At 41.4% G+C, this 25060-nt stretch overlaps 1 protein-coding gene across 1 annotated transcript in view; it reads right to left on the bottom strand.

Annotated features, from left to right (window-relative positions):
• UBAC2 (UBA domain containing 2) overlaps positions 1-25060 on the bottom strand; it is a 164144-nt gene that overhangs the window by 83967 nt on the left and 55117 nt on the right. The window lies entirely within an intron of this gene.

The raw sequence follows: 25060 nt of genomic DNA, 5'->3' as shown, positions 1-25060 counted from the left end.
ATATCATTTACTGTGTACTTTCAGATTTGTATTGTGTTAATTTCACAGATACCTTAAAGCCATTGTCAAAAATAGCCACTGATCTTTGTGACTCCTTAGGGAGATAGATGACCACATGGGTAGAAGTCAGGAACTTAGGGCCTTTCCTTCATCTATAAATTTTTCCAAGTGAAGAAGAAAAAGGGCAAAATACTACACTTTATGCAAGGTGGCACTTATGTAGACATTTGAGTTTGATTCCCAAAGAGAAACCATTGTGAAAGTTGCTAAATGAAAACTAGAAACAAAAGCTTCCTGAATTTCAGAGCATCTTTATGGCACACAAGTTGTATGACTGTGTTCCAGCACAGACTACTGTTTGTATGAGCCAACATGCTGTTTCATAGTAGATGAGAGAGTCCTCTTTGTGCTAACGGGGTCAGTTCTTAAGATCCTTCAAACAAGACAGTAAATATCTATGTCACTTGACGAAGGAATAACGCGCTTTTTTCAGAACAGTCTTCTGCCTCCTCCTCCTACTATACCACAAGTCTATATACACGATTTTATCCGATGATCAGGAGCCATACTGCCAAAAAGGTAAACTTTAAACCTACCTCCAATTAATCTTTTTTAAAAAGGTCTGTACTCTAATCAAACTCAGTTATTCCTTGTCCTTTGAAAGGCCCTTATTGCCTATTTCATTCATGAAGCCATGGTTCCTACATGGCCTTGGAGCACTATCTTGTATTATTAGTTGGCTTCAGGTTTATTTCCTATGCATTTCCCTCAGGAGTAGGTAACCTTGGAAAACAGGGACAATGATGTATAATATTTGTATTCTGTTACAGGAAAAAAGGAGGCGGCCTTATATACCAGACATTATTTGAAAATCACAACCTATAAGTCCTTCTACATTGACCAGGTGATATATTATTAACAATTTTAAATAATAACAGGGAGGTAGGAAGAAAACATCTAAGAAGGCTGATAGATGCTGCTGCTGCTAAGTTGCGTCAGTCGTGTCTGACTCTGTGCGACCCCATAGACGGCAGCCCACAAGGCTCCCCCATCCCTGGGATTCTCCAGGCAAGAACACTGGAGTGGGTTGCCACTTCCTTCTCCAGTGCATGAAAGTGAAAAGTGAAAGTGAAGTCACTAAGTCGTATCCAACTATTAGCGACCCCATGGACTGCAGCCTACCAGGCTCCTCCGTCCACAGGATTTTCCAGGCAAGAGTACTGGAGTGGGTCACCAGTGCCTTCTCTGAAGCTGATAGCTACAAGGCAGCTAACCATACTTCCTCTTCCACAGTTTTATTTTTATTTCTAAAAGGATCATTTGGTTAATTAAAAAAAAACAAACTCTCAAAGCTACTTAGCTTAAGTCAGTATAAACACGCAGACTCTTCAGTGACAATATAGGATAGTACAGAACAGTAAAGGTTAGATTTTAGAAATGACATCAGGTATATATGAAGAGTGCAACTGGTCCAGGAATTATGTAATGTCTTCCTTTTCACAATCTATGAAACAGGATGGACAGACTGTATTGCCCACACTTTATAAAGAAATCTAAATTAAGGAAAGGAACCTGGTAAATTCAGAGACAAGGAGCAACAGGAACGTAACCCTAACTTCATGTCCCAGTCATAAAAAGAACTGAAGCACACAGACTCAGAAAAAAAGTATGAGAAGGCAGGTTTAATTATAGGCCAGCAGGTTAGCTAACCCTTCAACAGGACAAATAACCAAGAGCTGGAAGACAACACGCTCCGGCTGTGAGTTCCCCGAGGATGAAAGTGCTGTAGGTTAGATACGCAGCACCTGGTACAACCTGGCCCAAAGAAGTCTCTCAAGTGCGCATCGAATTGGTAGCACCTGCTTTGTGCTATTACCAACAAAATACTAAAGCCCTACTGAAAGATCTCCAAAGTTCTTAATTTTTTTGGGAAATGAAAAAGAAGTTACATATGCTAGAGAATATGTAATTGTGTAATTGAAGACAGGGCTTCTCAAAGACCCTGCAATTTAAAGCAGATATATTAAGAACAGAACTAATTTCCCAAGAAGCCAGTTCATATTTAATTACAGAAATATGTTCTGTTTGAAAACAACTTTAAATTTTAAGAGGCAAGGGCAGTGGCTCCTACTGATCACTAAAACGTACCAGGCAACCTTAAAAGAGGAAGCTCGGCTCTTAAATAAACTTTTAAAATGGTCTATTTTGGTCACTCTTAGCCCACTGTAATTTGTTATTCTTTGCAAAGCTAAAAACATCTGCTCATTGGACTATTAAGAGTGAAAAAATGAAGAGTTGATCTGGTGACAACACAGCCCATGTTTTGGAATCTGGGGGTGACTAGCGTTCAGGAGAACTGATGTCACTGGACGTTTGCTTTACATTAAACTCTGAAGAACTGGTCACTTAAAAAATAATCCTCAGATTTCTATTCATTTGAAAGTTCAATTAGCTGAGAAGGAACAACTGCTGACTGTTTGCTACACACCGCTTTCGAGTACCTGACAGGCATTACCTCCCTCAATCCTCACTCCTTTAAGGGGTGGGTAGAACTTTATCTGGGGCTTCCCACATGGTTCAGTGGTAAAGAATCCTCCTGCCAGTGCAGGAGACGGGGGGTTCAATCCCTGGGTCAGGAAGATCCCTTGGAGGAGGAAATGGCAACCCACTCCAGTACTCTTGCCTGGAAAATCCCATGGACAGAGAAGCCTGGCAGGCTACAGTCCATGGGGTCGCAAAGAGTCGGACCGACTGAGTGACTGAGTGCACACACATAACTTTATTTTGCTGATGAGGAGACTGGAGTGCCAGGCCATGGAGACATGGAGCTGGGCGCTCGATCCAGACCCTCTGGCCCCAGGGTAGTGCGACTGGGAGCACAAGGTTTTCACCACCTACAGAACTACGTTCATTAAGAGACGGCTCCATTCCTCCACTTCCTGTGGCTTCCTGGGCCTCGGACATGTCCCAACACCACGTCGAACCTTCAGCTTATCTTCTTTCCCTGTGGGAGCACCCTAATTTCTCTGCTTTTCAAGCTCCATTCCCTCAGTCCCACACCTGATCATCATCTCTCATCCACGGTATTTGGCCAGTAAGCCCTGCTTTCATTTTCTCCTCCAGAACTCACTCTTGCCCATCTTTTCTTTGCCCCAAATCAGCATCCTAGGCTGGATGCTGGCATCACACACCTAAATGACTACAACGTCTTGCCTACTGCTCCCCTCACCTGAAGCCAGACACTTTGGCCTTCCTTTCAGGTGCTACACCAGAAGTCAGCAGATTAATAACAAAAACCATGCTAAACAATTGCTAACAGTAACATGGTATGAGATAGGCTTTATATGTATTCAAGCCTACAATAATTCTTCAAGGCTGGTCCCATTGCTGCTGCTGCTGCTAAGTCACTTCAGTTGTGTCCGACTTTGTGCGACCCCATAGACGGCAGCCCACCAGGCTCCTCTGTCCCTGGGATTCTCCAGGCAAGAACACTGGAGTGGGTTGCCATTTCCTTCTCCAATGCATGCATGCATGCTAAGTCGCTTCTGACTCTGTGCGACCCTATGGACAACAGCCTACCAGGCTCCTCTGTCCACGGGATTCTCTAGGCAAGAATACTGGAGTGGGTTGTCATTTCCTTTTCCTGGTCCCATTACTATCCCTGTTTTATAGATGAGGAAATTATGCCCCAGAGAAGTTCAGTCAATTACCCAAAGCCACACAACTAGCAAGCAGGGGAGACAGGCTCTTGACTCTACAGTCTGGCTCTAAGGTCTGTCACTCATTATCACTACACTGTCCCTTTTAAACAAGTAGAAGTATATGCCAGGTCCTCAGACAGCCTTGGAAGAGACACTTACTGCTCACTGGATATTCTCAACTTTCTATTGTGGCACATGTGACTACCTCCAGCCAATGGGTTGGCCAGAAAAAATGATGTAGGTCCCTTCCTACATGGAGCTTTGGACAGTAGTGACGAACCTCCCACACCACTGTTCGGCCGTGGGGACCAGAGAGGTTCTAGATGCGGGACCTCTGTCAGCCTGGGTCCTTGAATGAGTAAATGGAGAACTCCCCAGCCCATACCCCATCCATCTGTGTTGACAAAGTAGTGCAAAAGAGAGATGCATTTATATTCAGCCACTGAGACCTCAGGGCTAATTTGAAGCCACAACAGAGGCTAATTAACACACCGACCCATACACCAAGGGTAAGAAAAGAATGTGCCCTCTGTGCAGTTCTCCCAGCAAACAGATGTAATCTTCCCTAATCCCAGTTTCATCATGTCATTTCAGGCTCCAGGACTGAGAGTAGTTCCCCATCATGGACCGCATGAAGTGCAGGTTCCTCTCTCACACTTTCAAGCGTCTGCTACCTCGCTGTTCTTCATTGCTCAATAAGTACCTCTCAAGATAGCTGGTCTACCCCATGAATATAACAAATACTTGGTCCTTTTGGTTGGATTCTCCTGCTTCTGCCATTCATTCTTTACACTCACATTCTAACTGTACCTCCTCCTTTCATTCTCCTTTGACTACTCAAAGCCACCCATCTTCCCTTTCCTCAACTTATTTGGCTTTCATATAGCCTATGCCACACAGTTTTAACTTTAGACAAAAATTATCTTGCCACAAAAGAAGGGAAAAAATACAATGGCCTGGAAACCTGGTTCTGGTTTGACTGTGTATCAGCTATATCACCTCTTGTCAAGTCTTTTAGCCTTTCTAGATTTCCGTTATCTTATCAATGAAATAACAGCACTATGTGACATGTACGCTCTCTGCCAACCATCGCACAGCCTGTGGTCTGTTATTTTACATGCATCACTCTTATATCCCTCAGTTTAAACATAAGCCCCATTAGGGCAGAGATCTTGAATCTTCTTTCCATTCTGGGTAGCTTTGAGCACAGCACCTTGCAAAGAGATAATGCTCAAAGAAATATATGTTGGGATTTCCCTGGTGGTCCAGTGGTTTAGAATCCACCTGCCAATGAAGGAGACATGGGTTTGATCCCTGGTCTGGGAACTAAGATCCCACATGCTGAGGGCCAACTAAGCCTGTGTGCCACAACTACTGAGACTCACACTGCAATTACTGAAGCCTGCAGGCCCTAGAGCCTGTGCTCCACAATAAGAGAAGCCACCGCAACCAGAAGCCCACGCACCGCACTGGCCATAACTGGAGGAAGCCCTCAGGCACCAATGAAGACCCAGCACAGCGATAAATGAATAAATAAATTTAAAAAATTATACACACACACACACACACACAAACCACAGGTCATCAAATGGTAGTTGAGGACATTATATGATTGTTGCTGTTATTCAGTCACTAAGTTGTGTCTGACTCTTTGTGACCTCATGGACTGTAGCACACCAGGCTTCCCTGTCCTCCACTATCTCCCAGAGTTTGCTCAAATCCATGTCCACTGAGTCAATGATGCTATCTAACCATCTCATCTTCTGCCACCTGTTTCTCCTTTTGCCTTCAATCTTTACCAGCATCAGAGTATATTCCAATGATCAGCTCTTCACATGAGGTGGCCAAAGTACTGGAGCTTCAGCTTCAGCATCAATCCTTCCAGTGAATATTCAGGGTTGATTTCCTTTAGGATTGACCTCTGTGCTGTCCATGGGACTCTCAAGAGTCTTCTCCAGCACCACAATTTGAAAGCATCCATTCTTCTGTGCTTAACCCTCTTTATGATCCAACTCTCACATCCATACACAACTACTGGAAAAATCATAGCTTTGACTATACAGACCTTTGTTGGCAAAGTGATATCTCTGCTTTTTAACACACAAAGTTTGTCATAGCTTTCCTTCCAAGGAGCAAGCATCTTTTAATTTCATGACTGCAGTCACCATCTGCAGTGATTCTGGAGCCCAAGAAAATAAACTCTGTCACTGCTTCCACTTTTTCTCCTTCATTTGCCATGAAGTGATGGGACCGGATACCATGGTCTTAGTTTTCTGAATGTTGAGTTTTAAGCCCCTTTCTTCACTCCCCTCTCTCACTCTCATCAAGAGACTCTTTAGTTCCTCTTCACTTTCTGCTGTTAGAGTGGTATGATCTGCATTTGAGGTTGTTGATATTTCTCCCAGCAATCTTGATTCCAGCTTGTGATTCATCCAGCCCGGCATTTCTCATGACATACTCTGCATAGAGTTAAATAAGCAGGGTTGCAATATACAGACTTGACGTACTCCTTTCCCAATACTGAACCAGTCAGTTGTTTCATATAAGGTTCTAACTGTTGCTTCTTGACCTGCAAACAGGTTTCTTAGGAGACACGTAAGGTGGCCTGCTATGCCCATCTCTTTAAGAATTTTTTCACAGTTTGTTGTGATCTGCACAGTCAATGCACAGGTTATGCACAGGCTTTTGCATAGTCACTGAAGCAGAAGTAGATGTTTTTCTGGAATTCCTTTGTCTTCTCTATGATTCAACGGATGTTGGCAACTTGATTTCTGGTTCCTCTGCCTTTTTTAAACCCAGCTTGTTCACTGGAAGGACTGATGTTGAAGCTGAAACTCCAATACTTTGGCCACCTGATGCAAAGAGCTGACTCATTTGAAAAGACCCTGATGCTGGGAAAGATTGAGGGCAGGAGGAGAAAGGAACGAGAGAGGATAAGATGATTGGATGGCATCACCGACTCAATGGACATGGGTTTGGGTGGACTCCGGGAGTTGGTGATGGACAGGGAGGCCTGATGTGCTGCAATCGATTCATGGGGTCTCAAAGAGCCAGACACAACTGAGCGACTGAACTGAACTGAACTGTACATCTGTAAGTTCTCAGTTTATGTACTGCTGAAGCCTAGCTTGAAGGATTTTGAGCATAACCTTACTAGCATGTGAGATGAGCACAACTGTCCGGTAGTCTGAACAATCTTTGGCATTACCCTTCTTTGGTACTGGAATGAAATCTGATCTTTTCCAGTCCTGTGGTCACTGCTGAATCTTCCAAATTTGCTGACATATTGAGGGCAGAACTTTCACAGCATCATGTTTTAGGATTTGAAATAGCTCAACTGGAATTCCATCACGTCCACTAGCTTTATTTGTAGCAATGTTTCCTAAGGCCCACTTGACTTCACACTGAAGGATGCCTGGCTCCACATAAGTGATCACATGATCACAGTTATCTGGGTCATTGAGACCGTTTCTGTACAGCTCCTCTGTATTCTCACCACCTTTTCTTCATCGCTTCTGCTTCTGTCAGGCCTTTACCATTCTCTGTCCATATTATGATTGTGGTGCATGTGAGCTAAGTTGCTTCAGTCATCTGCCACTCTGTGCGACCCTACAGACTGTATGTAGCCTGCCAGGCTCCCTCTGTCCATGGGATTCTCCAGGCAAGAATACTGGAGTGGGTGGCCATGCCCTCCTCCAGGGGATCTTCCCGACCCAGGGAATGAACCCGTATCTCTTACCTGCAGAACCGTATCCTGCACTGGCAGGTGGACTCTTTACCCCTAAAGCCTCCTCAGAATCCCCTTATTATGATTAGTACTATTCAAGTATGGTGGGGGAGAGGTTTTATTCTTGTGTGTGGTAGTCTGTTAGGCAGTAACAGATAACTAAAACATTATGGTATTGAAATACTAATCCTGGAAAATATTTTAAATTGGAAACTGTGATGACATTTAAATAAATCAAGACTTCTTTTCCAAAAAAAAAAAAACAAAAAGTTTTCTGATGAGAGTATAAGAGGCATGCCACTAGCTTTCCCTCTTCTTCCATATACACAGAGGCAACAGATGATTATGTTCATTTAATCTGTTCCTGATAATGCAGATCCAGATATTATTTTATTTTTCAATTGCTTATCTGCCCCCCAAATTGTAAAGACTTCGGCTTTCTCTTTATTTGCACACTTACTATGTTGCTTCTCATTGCTGACAGTGTTATTTGGATGTCTTGTCTACTTGAGTAAACTGCCAGCCATGTCTGGGCAGGAACCCTTCTGTCCCACATGGTACCTACTACAATGGGTCTGAACCAAGAACTCAAGTAATTTTTGATTGGCTTTTAACAGTTTTTTCAGTGTGAGAACATTTATTTCTGGTTTCCATATCTTATAAGAGTGACTTTTCCCATGCAGGTTTTGAGAAGAAAAAAAATGCGTCAAAACGAAACTACACGGAGGCTGAAAAAGGTTTTAATCCTACTCTAAAAAAAGTAACATTTTGATGTGTTCTCACTGTTTGAGTTCCACAATTTTCCCATTAAGTCCTGGAGTGAAATATCTGCTTTTTAAAGTATATAGTAAAAATATATGGGGTCATTGCCTGTATCAGGGTTTTAAAAAATCAACGCAAACTACGTTACCGGTGTACCATATCTTGTAATTCAACACAGTCCCTGGTGTGAGTTCCAACAATCTGGAAAGGGCTCGACCTGAGACTGGGCATGGATGGTGCCTGCACCCACACGCTCAGGTTCCCAGAGACCCAAGGAAGGGAGACTCTGGGAGGAGGGCAAGATCCCTAAGGGAGAGACCTGGGGAGGGGCTGGTCAACTGATGGCAGGGGCAGGGCTGAGAAATACTGTAGGCCTTGGCCATGAAGAATTGAGGAAGCAAGAGTAAAATGGAAAAGAGAAAGGAAGAAAAAGTGTCTCATAAGGGACCCAACTGTCAAACTATTTGAAGTTTGGTGTTTGACAAAACGTTGATAAGGCGATGGGTACACGGTAGTCTTTCGTTATACTGTCCTCTCTGCATTCACGTATCTTTGAAATTTTCTGTCATAAATTTTTTAAATTGTTAAGTATAGTCTCCAATATATTTCCCATACTGCTGGGACATCAGGGGTGGAGGCAGAAATTCAGGGATGAGTCGGAGGGGCAGGTGGTGGTCACACGGCTGCTGGTCTCCATCTCTCACCACTGAGCCAACCCAAGTCACGTGGAAAGACGGGAATGAGACACATGGAGCCATGTTCATACCTCAAGAGGGCAGGGAAGGGTAGTCTCAATGGACCCATGAGAAATCCTAGTAAGAAATGGCTTTTTGTGACAAAGTCACCAGCAAAGAACAGGTTATACCAGATATCCGCATGGAAAGACTGTCGGGCTTTCACACACATACACACACACACACACACACAGGCAAAAAACTGCTTCCTTTCCCTTAAACCACAGTCCAGTTCAAATCTGCATGCTTCAGATATGGGTATGTTGCTCTGGACATATACATCTGAAGTCAAAGATAAAACTTACATTCTTTTGATTACCAATACTGTCAGCCAAGGTTCACCTACAGATAATAGAAAACTTTCAAGCTGTTTTGGGCAAGAGAAAATTTACTTTACAAAACTAGGCATTTGTAAAATTTTTAAAAGGGCCAGAAGGGTAGATCCAGGCTTGGTGTCCAAGAACAGACTCTGAAGCAACACATAAGGACTGGTCTACCATGAACACTGCTTCTTCTGCCACAGTCAGGATGCTGGGAATCAGGAAGTCATTACATTTCAACAGAGTCTAGGGAGCAATAAGTAGTCTGAACTATAACCTCCAGGGCCCTGGGGGGTCTGTGGAAATGGACCACCAAAACGGGAATCTCAAATGCTACTGCCTCAGCTCACACTGAATTCAGCTCACTGAATTCAAACTGCACAAGACCCTAAATCATCGGCAGAACTCTGGATGCAAGGGAGTATGAGAAAGATAGCATTAAGCTTTTCAACCTCTGTTTTCTGTGGATACACACTAAGAGGACCCTGGAAAAGATAAAGAGCAAGACAATCCAGGCTTATTCACTATACCACAACAAATATTAAAGCTTTCTACCAAATAGGAAGAAGGAGTGTCTAATTAAAAAAAGAGAAAGCTAAGAGATACCATAACCAAATGCAAAACCAAATGTAAAGGGCTTTTTCAAAGAGAAAAAAATGAATATAGGAGAAATCTGAATATAGTTTTGGTAGTATATTATAAGGAATTATAAATAATTTTGCTAAGTTAAAGTAATATGTTTCTATAAGCAACTGTCACTACTTTTCAGACCTTCCTTAAATATGGAATATTCCCTTGTGGCCTGCAAGAGCCCTGGGTTCAACCTCTGGGTCAGGAAGATCCCCTGGAGAACAGAATGGCAACCCACTCCAGTATTCCTGACTGGAAAATTCCATGGACAGAAGAGCCTGGCAGGCTACAGCCCATCGGGTCAAAGAGCATGACTAAGCAACTTCCACTTGATTAGGATGTCCAAAAACTGAAACAAAATGTCTGAAAGTATTTAGTTTTTAAGGAACCAGAAAAAGAATAGGGAAGGGAGGCAAAAATGTTCACTATTATTTCTGGGTTCTAGGGCTCATTTTGGGTTCCCTGGTGGCTCTGATGGTAAAGAATTTGCCTGCAATGTGGGAAATATCCCTGGGTTGGGAAGATCCCCTGGAGGAGAGGGCTTCCCTGGTGGCTCAGACGGTAAAGAATCCGCCTGCAATGCAGGAGACCTGGGTTCAATCCCTGGGTTGGGAAGATTCCCTGAAGGAGGGCATGGCAACTCACTCCAGTATTTTTGCCTGGAGAATCCCCATGGGCAGAGGAGCCTGGCGGACGACAGTCCATGGGAGCACAAACAGTCAGACATGACGGAGCAATAAAATAAGCACAGGGCTCATTTTATTATTCTCTCTGCCTCTGTGATTGAAATTTTTCAAAATAAAAAGCTCTAACAGATTATACCAAGAGAAACACAGAAGCACAAATTATTTTCATCTAATGCTGCCTTCAGAAACTTTAATTTTACTACATTATTAAAATCAGTACCATCTTCTATAAAGTAATACTAGCTTATACTCTTCAAAATGCCAAGATCACAGGAGATAAAGACAGAATGAAGACTGTCCCAGATAAAAGAGTAAAGGGACATATCAATGAAACACAAGCTGTAATTCCGAGAAGTCCTGTGGCCATCTTTTCTTTTTCTTCTTTTGCTATCAAACTGTCCAGTTGCTAATTTTATGGTAATATATACTGAGGTATTCAGGGATAAAGGGCATTACATCGACAACTTGCTCTCAGATGATTCAGGAAAAAAAAAAAAATATATATATATATATATAGAGAGAGAGAGAGAGAGAGGGAAAATGACAAAACAAACATAAAAAACGCTAACAATTAGGGCATCTGAGTTTAGGGTCCTATTCTTATGACCTTCCTATAAGGCCTGAATTATTTCAGAATTTTTTTTTTTTAAAGTATAAAACACAGTGATAGCATTAGGGAGCTCTGAAGAGAAACAGCATAGTTTTTTGTTTTTGTTTTTCTGTCTACTAAATTAAAATAATGAATCACAAGCTGGAATCAAGATTGCTGGGAGAAATATTAACAACCTCAGATATGCAGATGATACCACTCTAATGGCAGAAAGTGAAGAGGAACTAAAGAGCCTCTTGATGAGGATGAAAGAGGAGAGTGAAAAAGATGGCTTAAAACTCAACATCCAAAAAACTAAGATCGTGGCATCTGGTCCCATCACTTAATGGCAAATAGAAGGGGAAAATGTGGAAGCAGTGACAGATTTTATTTTCTTGGCTTCAAAATCACTGTAGATGATGACTGCAGCCATGAAATTAAAAGATGCCTGCTCCTTGGAAGGAAAGCTATGACAGACCTAGACAACCCATTAAAAAGCAGAGACATCATTTTGCTGACAAAGGTCCGTATAGTCAAAGCTATGGTTTTTCTTAGTAGTCACAGATAGATGTGAGAGTTGGACCATAAAAAAGGCTGAGTGCCGAAGAACTGATGCTTTCAAAGTGTGGTGCTAGAGAAGACTCTTGAGAGTCCCTTGGACAGCAAAGAGATCAAACCAGTCAATCCTAAAGGAGATCAGCCATGAATATTCATTGGAAGGAATGAGGCTGAAGCTGAAGCTCCATTACTTCAGCCACCTAACTTGAAGAACCAACTCACTGGAAAAGACCCTGATGCTGGGAAAGATTGAGGGCAGGAGGAAAAGGAGATGACAGAGAATGAGATGGTTGGATGGTCCACTGACTCAGTGGACATGAGTAGGAGCAAACTTCAAGAGATAGTGGAGGACAGAGAAGCCTGGCATGCTGCAATCCATGTGGTCGCAAAGAGTCGGACAGGACTTAGCAACTGAACAATGACAACGTCAACTTAAAATGAAATTTAAAAGCTAAATAACTGGAGTATTGCATAATTGGTGCCTTTTCACATATCATTCCATGGTGGATTATTTTTTTACTTCTCATTTAGCAGCAAAACTTGAATGTAATCATTAAAGTTGCCCTTAGAGACTAACATTTTTATAAACATTTGCAACACTGTAGTTGAAAATCCAAAAAGGAAGTTTCAGTTTGATGAATTTATACAGGTGACCATTAATTGCACTTTTTTAACCTTAAAAAAAAAAAAAGGAAAGTGGCATTAAGGCTCTGTTGCACAGAGGGACATGTTTGTGTTGAGTCAGACAGGCATGGATTTCAATCTAGGCTCTGTCACTTAAATAGCTGTGAGCCTGATGATTAAATCAATTCTCAGACCCTCCACTTTCTCATGAAGGATACCATCGTATCAATATCTGCTACTCTTGCAAGACTGCCATGGGTGTTCATTTAAAAGGAACATATGTAAAACAGGGCTCTATGGTACAAAATAGTCATTTAATATTTATTGGTCAAAATTACTAAAGAAAAAGAGCTTATTTTGCTGCCAAAAAAATCCCCCAATAGAATGTATAATATTAACATTTCAACACTATTGTACTTTCTCTCCATGTTGTTGCTGATACTAATGAACACATGCTTTATCTCATATTTATACAAAAATTATCTATTAAGGGCCTCCTACTGTTTGTGGCACCAGGATGCAAGAACTGAAAACAATACAGACCAAGTTACCCTCATGAATCTTATGTTCTACAAGTCAATATAAAACATTAAGTAGGCAAATAAACTTCCCTCAATGGGAAGGGATCAATTTAAGTATTAATTATGGTTTCATTGCATCCAAGACTGGATTTTTGCCCTCCCCCAAGTAGTCTCTGAACTACTTTAATAATAAACCCTCTTTCTACTAAATAAACCAGTGTTGGTTCTATTACTTCAACTAACAGGCGTGCCCGTGTCTTGTAATTCAGAAAGCCGTTTTTTCCTTTGACCTCAGATAACAGAAGCAAATTAGATATTTCCGAACTCAAGGTATACCATATACCAAAAAAAACTCAACCCTGAGATAGATATGAGATTATTTTTTTTGTGTTACATATCTTGCCATGGTTACCAAGACGTGGTGAGCATTTTGAAATTTTTTTCTTAGAATAATACAATGATCTGAATCTAAAATCTTCATAAGGTACAACTTTCCAATGATAAACAAGAACAGGAAGTGAATCTTGAATAGAACCAGACTCAGCTCCCTTCAGTATTATCTACTCTGCTGTCATCTAGCCTGATTAACAACATTAAACTTTTCACCATCCTAGCCTAAAGTTCTTAACATCTTCATTTCTGTTTCAATAAAACATATTTCCCATCAAACTGGAAATTTTGACATGTACTTAAATATTTTAAGTCCTAAGAGGAAGACAAGCTAAAATAAAGGAATTGAGTAGCAAACCAACTGACAAAAGCAGAAATGAAAACAGATGTTAAACTTCTTTGAAACAAATTTTTACTGATAGCCTCAACCAAAGCTATTTCAGTCAATGACTAGAAATATTCTACCTAGTCAAAAGATCTCAACAAGCTTCATAGGTCACTGCCTCCTCCAGGGTGTGGGTTAACTCTTTTCAGGGTTCTATTTACCACCCAGCACTGTGCATGTCAAAACAGGTGAAAGGCTCTGTAAAAGCTTAGTTCAGGTCAGTGGCCTGTGATCAGGGGTAATTTTGCGCCCCTCAATGTCATCTGGCAGTATCTGGAGACGTTTCTAGTTGTCAGGACTGGGGGGTGGGAGGTGCTGCAGACATCTGAGGGCAGAGGCCAGGATTGTTACTCAACAGTCTGTGATGCACAGGACAGCCCCCCAACGGCAAAGACCTATGCGACCAAAAGTGCCAGCCGAGGCTGAGAACACTCTGGTTTGGGTTGACAGTATCGCTGCCCTTCACATTCAAGTATAAAATCACCAATGGGGTGGCTTCATATAACCTTTGATGATAGCTTACAGAGTCTTTCAAACAAGATACACTAAATCTGCTCCTTGGGAAGATGCTCAGGCCACTGAAACTGCCAATGAAATCTCCGTGTGTAAAAAACCTGAGTCTCCTTTCACATTTAACCAGCTGTCTCCAGGGGTAAGAGACTTGCTATTGATGCCGCTTTTTTGATTCTAAAGACACTGGACTTCAAACATTACTAACACCTTGATTACACTGAGTAGCAATCTCATTTTCTAATCATCCCTTAAGACAGTGTCAAACGCACAAGTGAAGTAACAGAAGCCACTTCCTCTCCTTAAGCATCTTTTAACATCATCATGACTTTTCTTTTTCCACTTTACAGAAAATGCTGCTCAAGGCTTCTGAGCCGGCTTCCTCAGAGGAGACGACAGTTCCCACTGTACAGAGGATTAAAGTGACACCAGTGTGTGTGCAGACCGCCTGGGACGAGCACGGCATGTGCTGACTCCTGACGGGTGACGTCAGACACACAGCATTAGACACCTGGACACTAAACTGATGGGAAGTTTGAGAACTCTGGGATTAAGATAAGAGCTATTCTGGAAAGCCCCTGGTGGTCCAGTGCTTAGGAATCTGCCTTGCACTGCAGAGGATGCAGGTTCGATCCCTGCTCAAGGAACCTTAAGATCCACATCCTGCAGCCCGCACACTGCAGCTCCAGAGCCTGCGTGCCACAACTGGAGTGTCTACTGGCCGCAATGTGACGCAACTAAGACTCAGTGTGGCCAAATAAATAAATCAAGACTTTTTTCTTTTAATAAAAAGCTATTCTGGGGACTTGCCTGGTAGTGTAGTGGATAAGAATCTGCCGGCCAAGGCAAGGGACATGGGTTCGATCCCTGGTCTGGGATTCCACACGCCGCAGAGCAATTACACCCACAAGCCACAACTACTGAGCCCATGAGCTGAAACTATTGAGCCTGTGTGCCCCAACTACTAAAACCCACACGTCTAGAGCCTGTGTTCTGCAACAAGAGAAGCCACCTCAGTGAGGAGCCTGTGCACTGCAATGAAGAGTAGCCCCTGCTCAGCTGCAACTAGAGAAAGCCTGAGCAAAAAGCAACAAAGACCCCAGCACAGCCATAAGTGAATAAATATATTTGAAAAAGAAGATAAAACCTCTTCTGAGAATATAAGAATCAATGTATTATATGTTTTTTCTCCAGATATGGTACTGGGAATGTTTTATAAATCAAAAACATTTTAATCTTTTAAACATATCACTGAATTCATATTTGAAATTCAGTTTTTACATTTTTCTTATAAGTAGCAGATTTGAAGTAAGTCACCAAAAAAAAAAAAAAAAAAGAAGAAGAAGAAGAGAAAAGAAAAGAAAGAAAAAGGCATTAGTACAAAGGAAATATCGAAGTAACTAGTAGGTGGCAGATGAAAATGTCCATCGCAGCAGGTATCTCTGGTGTTCAAGAACACTTCACGGCTTCATGCCATCTCCCTGATGCTCCACGCTGAGGGAGCTTTCAATAAAAGAGAGTAAGATTTTGTTCCGAAAAGCACTAAGTTGAGAGAAGGGTCAATTAGGTAAACAAGTATAAAATCGAGTGGTAAATGTTACATGTAACTTGGAAGCATAGTCACCTGTGAGCACAAAGGAAGATGTGACCACTTCTGGCTGGGGTAGGGGTTCATAGAGCAGAGATGTCCAAGGAGAGCCTTGAAGGTCAAGAAAAATTTTGCCAGGCAAAGGGGAGAGAGAATATTGCAATCAGAATTGTTTGATTTATTAATAAATTAATTCAGAGACGGGAAATGACACACGAGTGACAGAGGGTGGTCAATTATGCAATTAGGCCAGTGTGCAGAGCACAAGGGGGGACTGAGTAGACGAGGCTGGAAAGGTGGGTGGGAACTCAACTCCGAGGTGCCTCACTAACAAGTTAGACTTCACAGCGCAGCAGTAGGAAGTCACAGGTTTAAGAAGGTGTAAAGGAACGAGATAAAGTTATGGAGGAGGGGGAACAGCACAGATGACAGCCTGGAGCTGGTGACTGGATGAACAGTCGAGAGGCTACTGCAATAGTCCACACACAAGGAGATGAAACTGAATCAAAACAACACGGCTTTTCATTCACATATTTGCCCATCCACCCAAGCACCCACCAAACACAGTGCCCACTGTGTGGGAGCCACCATACTAACTGAGGCATGATCAATGGGTAAGATTAGCATGGTCTCTGCTTGCAAGAGCTTATATGCTATGGAGGAGATGGATACTAAACCATCTATTACACAATTAATTTCCATGGTGACAAGAGTTATGAGAAATGTCCTAAGAGGGCGTATCACAAGAGACCCTGCCCTAATCTCAGGGTGGGCATGGTCCAAGAAAGTTTCTTTAAGGAGTGACCTTTCGGTTCTTCCTGATGCCTTGGAATCAGGTGTATGTATTTTCTCACACCTCTCATTCTAAATAAAAATGTGAGAACCTTCTGTTTCACTAGTACACTTTGCTTTTGTGCAGCCACATTTAAGTATTGACCTCCTAAAACCACTGGTAGGTCTAACAAAACCAGTAGGCGTGGCAGGGAGTGGAAAGGAAGACTGAAGATAAACGGAGCAGAGTAGGGTGGGCAGAAGTTAAAGGGTAAGAGAAGGGGAAAGAGGAGACGGTGGAGTCTGTAAGGAAAAGAGATGAGGGCAACAGGGCTCAGACTCCAAAGGTTTAGCTTCACAATAGCAGACTCGCTAAGAAGAGAAACCTAAACCATTCTTGTGACTGATACTCAGAAACAGAATCCTTTGCAAACTGATAAACATGAAGATCCAGCAGCCTGCCAACTTCCACTGCTTTATCTTGACTGGGAGGCATTCTGTTTTTAGAGTGGAGCAATCTAGGCCAAAATTCCAATTGACTTACATGCCCCTGGGCAGATCTCTATCTTTTTGAGAATCAGTGAAATAGATACCAAGAGACACCTGCAGTAACAGGCAAATTTGGCCTTGGAGTACAAAACTGAAGCAGGGCAAAAGCTAACAGAGTTTTGCCAAGAGAATGTACTGGTAACAGCAAACACCTCTTCAAACAACACAAGACTCTACACATGGACATCACCAGATGGTCAATACCAAATGATTATATTCTTTGCAGACAAAGATGGAGAAGCTCTATACAGGCAGCAAAAACAACTGAGAGCTGACTGTGGCTCAGATCATGAACTCCTTATTGCCAAATTCAGACTTAAATGGACAAAAGTAAGGAAAACCACTAGACCATTCAGGTATGACCTAAATCAAATCCTTTATGGTTATACAGTAGAAGTGACAAATAGATTCAAGGTATTAGATCTGATAGAGTGCCTAAAGAACTATGAACGGAGATTTGTGACACTGTGTAAGAGGCAGCGATCATGACCATCCCCAAGGAAAAGAAAGGCAAAATGTTTGTCTGAGGAGGCCTTACAAATAGCTGAGAAGTGAAGAGAGGCTAAAGGCAAAGGAGAAAAGGAAAGATATACCCATTAGAATGCAGAGTTCCAAAGAATAGCAAGGAGAGATAAGAAAGCCTTCCTCAGTGATCAATGCAAAGAAATAGAGGAAATCAAGAGAATGGGAAGGACTAGAGATCTCTTCAAGAAAATTAGAGATCCAAAGGGAACATTTCATGCAAAGATGGGCACAATAAAGGAAAGAAACAGTATGGTCCTAATGGAAGCAGAAGATATTAAGAAAAGATGACAAGAATACACAGAAGAACTATTCAAAAAAGATCTTTATCACCCAGATGACCAAGATGGTGTAATCACTCACCTAGAGCCAGACAACCTAGAATGTGAAGTCAAGTGGCCTTAGGAAGCATCACTATGAACAAAGCTAGTAGAGGTGATGGAATTCCAGTTGAGCTATTTCAAATCCTAAAAGATGATGCTGTGAAAGTGTTGCACTCCATATGCCAACAAATTTGGAAAACTCAGCAGTGGCCACAGGACTGGAAAAGGTTAGTTTTCATTCCAAACCCAAAGAAAGGCAATGCCAAAGAATGTTCAAACTATCGCACAATTGTACTCATCTCACATGCTAGCAAAGTAATGCTCAAAATTCTCCAAGCCAGGCTTCAACAGTACAGGAACTGTGAGCTTTCAGATGTTCAAGCTGGATTTAGAAAAGGCAGAGGAACCAGAGATCAAATAGTCAACATCTGTTGGATCATCAAAAAAGCAAGAGTTCCAGAAAAATATCTACTTCTGCTTTATTGACTATGCCAAAGCCTTTGACTGTGTGGATCACAACAAACTGTGGAAAATTCTTAAAGAGATGGTAATACCAGACCACCTGAGAACTCTGTATGCAGGTCAGGAAGCAACAGTTAGAACTGGACACGGAACAGCAGACTGGTTCCAAATGCGGAAGGGAATATGTCAAGGCTGTACATTGTCACCCTGCTTATTTAACTTATAAGCAGAGTACATATTACGAAATGCCGGGCTGGATGAAGCACAAGCTAGAATCAAGATTGCTGGGAGAAATATCAATAACCTCAGATACGCATATGACACCACCCTTATGGCAGAAAGTGAAGAAGAACTAAAGAACCTCTTGATGAAAGTGAAAGAGGAGAGTGAAAAAGTTGGCTTAAAACTCAACATTCAGAAAACTGAGATCATGGCATCCGGTCCCATCACTTCAAGGCAAATAGATGGGGAAACAATGGAAACGGTGACAGACTATTTTCTTGGGCTCCAAAATCACTGCAGATGGTGACTGCAGCCATGAAATTAAAAGAAGCTTGCTCCTTGGAAGAAAAGTTACAACCAACCTAGATAGCATATTAAAAAGCAGAGACATTACTTTGCCAACAAAGGTCTGTCTAGTCAAAGCTTTGGTTTTTTCAGTAGTCATGTATGGATGTGAGAGTTGGACAATAAAGAAAGCTGAGTGCTGAAGAATTGATGCTTTTGAACTGGGGTGCTGGAGAGTCTCTTGGACTGCAAGGAGATCCAACAAGTCCATCCTAAAGGAAATCAGTCTTGGATATTCACTGAAAGGACTGATGCTGAAGCTGAAACTCCAATACTTTGGCCACCTGATGTGAAGAACTGAACTGACTAGGAAAGACCCTCATGCTGGGAAAGAGACTGAAGGTGGGAGGAGAAGGGGACAACAGAGGATGAGATGGTTTGATGGCATCACTGACTCAATGGACATGAGTTTGAGTAAACTGCGGGGGTTGGTGATAGACAGAGAAGCCTGGCGTGCCGCAGTCCAGGGGGTCTCAAAGAGTCGGACACGACTGAGCAACTGAACTGAACTGAATTGAAATCGATATAATCATACTGATTTCACAAAAAGTGCTATTTAAAATAGGAGTCAAAAGTGATAAAGTATTTGAAATAACTATTAGCTCAATCCATCTAATCTATTAATCTACACACAATAACGTGATCACTTCAAATCTGGAGTCCCTGGCGGCTCTTTGTTTGAGAAATAACACTTTACTTCTAAAGTAAAGGCACTGAACATTATTCCAGCTGTGATAATTAACTTGTGATCTGTATACTGAGCCCAAGTTCAAGCCAGAGGGACAAGTAATTTAGAAAGCTAACTGTCACTTATTGTTAACTTTGCCCACAATACCCACTTCCCTTAAAATATCCCAACGGTTGATATTCAAGATGACCACAGAAGATTATAGGTGTGCTGCTACTCTCTAATTGGCCATCAGCTTGACAGAAACCAACCCCTAGCACTTTGAGATTAAAAGTTAACAGTGCCTCTTGGTACCAACTGTTACTACAGTAACAGGGGAGCTCAAATGAAAGTCCATTAAGAGCAACAAAATTAAGAAAGAATTATATTAAATATCTATGACTGTTTCTATTAAACAGGTCTAAATAACCAAGTTATTCCAATAAATAATTACGGTAGCACTGTAATATTTGTTTCCTAGCCTCCTGAATCAGCTGTGCCCAGTCCTAAAAGGTTTGATCCTTTGCAGAGTTAAGAAGAATTAGATTTATGTCATACATATAATCTGATCACCAAGAACACCAGGGAAGGTCCCTCTATAACACTAACAGGAAATGTATCCTGCTGGAAATTGGGGACTTGCAGAAATGAGAACAATAATAAATTCCTATGGACAGATCCTGAGACTGTGCAGGCCCGTCCCTGTTCCTTGCACCCGGACACTGGCTGTTCACAGTGGAATATCACAATGAGGGGACCCCACCATTAAGTCCATGAATTCATTCAGCCCCTCGCACACAATCCATTTCTTCAATCAGGCGTTTTTAGAAACTGGCGCTTACCTATAAACAGATAGCCAAAGGCTCAGAGATATTTAAGAAAAGCCTCTAATATCAAAAGCAGAAAACGAGGAAAAAAAGGAACTCAGAAGAAACAGAAACTGTGCATAGAAATGAAAATCTTGAAGTAGAGGATTATCCTTAATATCATGAAAGACACAAGGAAAAAAAAGACTATATCCATGAAACAAAAAAGCAGGATGCCAGCAAAATTGAATATTCGCAAAGTAAAGAAGAGCTACTGGAAATTAAAAACCAGGATAGCAAAAATACTGTAAAGGTGTTCAACAGGTGAAAAGGTCCTTAATATCATTAGTCATCAAGGAAACACGAACTAAAACCACAATAACATATCACTACAAATCCAGCAGAAGGACTGAAATGAGAAGGACGGCTAACTCTTGGGGAGCGCTCTGGGGGAAGTCAGCTGTCAGGTCATGAAGATGCTCGAGCAGCTTCCTGGGGAGGAACTGAGTCTTCCTGTCCATGGCCATGTGAGTGAGCTATTTTGGAAGAGGGTCTTCCAGTTGAGTCAGGCCTCCAGACAACCATGGTGTCTGCTGGCATTCCTACTCCAACCACATGAGGGACTCAGGGCTGGGGTCACCCGGCTAAGTGGCTCACAAATTCCTGACCCACAGGAAAACTGGCAGCATCTACCAGAGTTAAACAGAGGTACTCCTTACAATCCAGCTTTTAACTCCAAGGTGCACACACAACAGAAATGTACACATATACACAACAAAAGACATGATCGAGGATGTTCACGGCAACGGCATCTATAATCACTCAAATCAGAAACAAGTTGAATGTCCATCAACAACAGAATGAAGGAACAGCAGTAATTCATACAAAAGAACACTACACAACGATAAACAGGCACGAACTACTGCAACGTGCAGCAACGCCAGTGTGATACTGAGATAAAGATACTAGATATAGAAGACCACATTTCCACTTACATAGAGGTCAAAGTCAAACAAAATCAGACCAGGGTTAAAAGGCAGGATAGACGTGGGAAGGAAGCGGTGACTGGGAGGCAGCACAAGTAGGTCTTTTAGGGTACAGGTGATATTCTATTTCTCCATTTGGAATGTGTCCAAATGGGAGTCACTTTATAAAATTCAGTCAGCTCCACACTTAGGATATGTACACTTTTTCATGTACATGCTGCACTTCAGTAGAAGTTTATTTTAAAATGGTAATTAGAATTGGAAGACACAGCTCCAGACATCTCCCCGCAAGCAGAGCAAGAACACTAAAAGGAAGAAAAGGGAAGAGGGGGGAAGAGATGAAAATGACCTGTCTAGGAGGCTGAACACCCAGAGAGTAGGATTTTTTCAGAAACAGAGGACCAAGAATATTGACGAGAAATAATCAAAATAATTCAAGAAAAATTCAAGAAGAGAAGTGTCTTGAGTTCTCTAATATCAAGGGTCTACTATTTGTACAACTAAGAGAGATGAAAGCTGAATTGCTACGAAGCACATCATCACAAACTGTCTCGAGGTATTAATTAGCAGATTTTCACACAATCTGTCAATAGCAACAGTGCAAGGTTGGTACTGGTAACAAGAGATAGCATTCCCTCACCTACTTCTTCCTCTACATCCTCCCTCCTCCACCTCAGACAAATTGCCATATTTTTAAAAAAGAAATGCTTCTTCTCAATACAATTTATTTAGAAGAGTTTGAAGGTGAATCCCCAACTAGCTTGCATGCCTAATGGGATGTCAGCAAACAGGTGTGGGTAACAAATGGTCTCTGTGGCGACTGTGGGTTTTCTATCTTGGGGGGCTCAGTGCCCCCACTGATCTGCTCTGACATCACCAAAAGGCTGAACACACCTCAGGGGAACATGAGTTCAGAGGCCCAAATAACTAGACATCCTTAGAGAACAGTCACAATGAAAGAGAAACAACAAACAACATCACTAATGAAAGTGGAATTTTTAGAACAGGCAAACCTCAAGTTATAATATGTACTAGTATCTATACTAATATAAGATAAAATGTTAAAAATATGAAGTCAGACTATGTGGAAACATTAAATATGAAAAACATAACAGGTGGGATACTCTTGAAGAACAAATTAACCAAGCTTGAAAAATAAACTTAGGCATCCTCCCAGAGGTCAGCGTAAGAGGCTGAACACGAGAAAGACATGGAGATAACGTATTTAAAGAAACAGCAAGTCATTTAAAGAATGCACACATATTTCAACTAAAGGTCTCTTAGCCATACAGTTTAGATAAAGATAACCTATACGCAGACACACCATGGTGGTATTTAAGAAAGACAAGGGGAAATTCTAGAAACTTCCAAAGGCAAAGAATAAACAAATAACAAGTGGATAAGATCAGTCTCAAATTTGCAAAAGACACATGGGATTCAATAAGATAGTACAGTAATACTAGTAAAATATTGAAGAAGAGACTTCTCTGGTGGTCCATTGGTTAAGACTCCACACTTCCACTGCAGAGGGCTTGGGCTGAGTTCCTGGTCAGGGAACTAAGATCCCACATGTCATGCCAGGTGGGGAAAAAAAAAAAAATTAATATTGAAATAATAAAAAACTTTTAAATATTAAAAAGTTTTTAAACATCCAAATTATTTAAAAGTGATAGCAAATGAAAAAATATCTTTATGTGCATAAGGACTCAAAGCTCTGCCACACACTGTGAAAACACTTGTGGAAAGATTACTCCACCAAGAACTAAGGGGAACCACAGAGCGCTGAAGTTAGGGTGATCAGAGAGGAGAGAGACAGATTCAAACAAGGGTGCTCAACATTCCTTGTTCTGTAACTGATAAAAGCAAGAGGACAGAGAACCACCTGAGATATAGAAGACACAAAAACGCATATCAACCAACGACCAAATTGACATTGACAGGAGATACCACCCAATGACATCAGAATACACCCATTTTTAAAGTGCATTTGGAGTATTCAGCAAGGGGGACCAAGAAACAAGCTTCAACAAACTTAAAGGAACTGGAATCATACAAAGTAGTTTCTCTGACTACACAAAATTAAATTAGCATTCAATACCAGAAAAATATTTGGAGAAATTCTGTAAATTAAAAACTTTTTTTGAATAATCCATGAATCAAAGAAGTCACAGGGAATGTTGGATATTGAATGAAAATAAAAACAAAATAAAACTTGTGGGATGCAGCTAAAGCAGTGCGTAAAGAGAAATGTATAGCACTGAACACATGTAATACTAAATATTAGAAAAGCAAGGTCTCACTCAATGATCCGGGTTTCTATTTTAAGAAAATAGATAATGAGTATCAAATTAACTCCAGGGTAAGCAGAAGGAAGGAAGTAACAATGATAGGAGTAAAAATCTATGACACTGAAAAGAGAAAGTAGAGAAAAGTCACTGAAACTTTTTTTTTCTTGTAAAGACTTCATTCTTTCTCAGTTCAGTTCAGTCACTCAGTCGTGTCCGACTCTTTGCGACCCCATGGACTGCAGCACGCCAGGCCTCCCTGTCCATCACCAGCTCACGGAGTTTACTCAAACTCATGTCCATTGAGTCAGTGATGCCATCCAACCATCTCATCCTCTGTTGTCCCCTTCTCCTCCTGACCTCAATCTTTCCCAGCATCAGGGTCTTTTCCAATGAGTCAGTTCTTCACATCAGGTGGCCAAAGTATTGGAGTTTCAGCTTCCGCATCAGTCCTTCCAATGAATATTCAGGACTGATTTCCTTTAGGATGGACTGGTTGGATCTCCTTGCAACCCAAGGGACTCTCAAGAGTCTTCTCCAACACCACAGTTCAAAAGCATCAATTCTTCGGTGCTCAGCTTTCTTTATAGTCCAACTCTCACATCCATACATGACCACTGGAAAAACCATAGCTTTGACTAAACGGACCTTTGTTGGCAAAGTAATGTCTCTGCTTTATAATATGCTGTCTAGGTTGGTCATAACTTTCCTTCCAAGGAGCAAGCGTCTTTTCATTTCATGACTGCAGTCACCATCTGCACTGCTTTTGGAGTCCGCCAAAATAAAGTCTCTCACTGTTTCCACTATTTCCCCATCTATTTGCCATGAAGTTATGGGACCAGATGCCATGACCTTAGTAGTTTTCTGAATGTTGAGCTTTAAGCCAACTTTTTCACTCTCCTCTTTCACTTTCATCAAGAGGTTCTTTAGTTCTTCTTCGCTTTCTGCCATCTTTAGAGTTGTTAATAGGTAGTGCTTGCTTCGGCAGCACATATACTAAAATTAGAGTTGTTAATAGGTAAAAGAAAATGAGTTCATAGAGGAATTTTAAAAAATCCTATCAAAACAGAAAGTTCCAGGCCCAGATAGCTTCAATGAAATGGAATAATGGAAAATCTATCAAATATTTAGGGGAAAAACATACTAATTCTACACAAACATTTCAAACAAATGGGCAGAAGACAACATGTCCCAGACCAGCATTACCTTCATACCAAAAACCAAAGATATTATAAGAAAAGAAAATTACAGACCAATGTCACACATGAATATACACACAAAAATTCTCAACAAAATATTAGCAAATCAAATCTAGAAATATATAAAAGGGATAATATACATCAAATGGAGTTCATCACAGGAATGTAAGGTTGATTCAACATTCAAAAATAAATGTA

This window comes from Cervus elaphus, chromosome 30, assembly GCF_910594005.1.
Source record: "Cervus elaphus chromosome 30, mCerEla1.1, whole genome shotgun sequence".
In the NCBI taxonomy this organism is placed as follows: domain Eukaryota; kingdom Metazoa; phylum Chordata; class Mammalia; order Artiodactyla; family Cervidae; genus Cervus; species Cervus elaphus.
The sequence above is the reverse complement of the archived record's forward strand: the minus strand, read 5'-3'. Positions and strand labels throughout refer to the sequence as shown.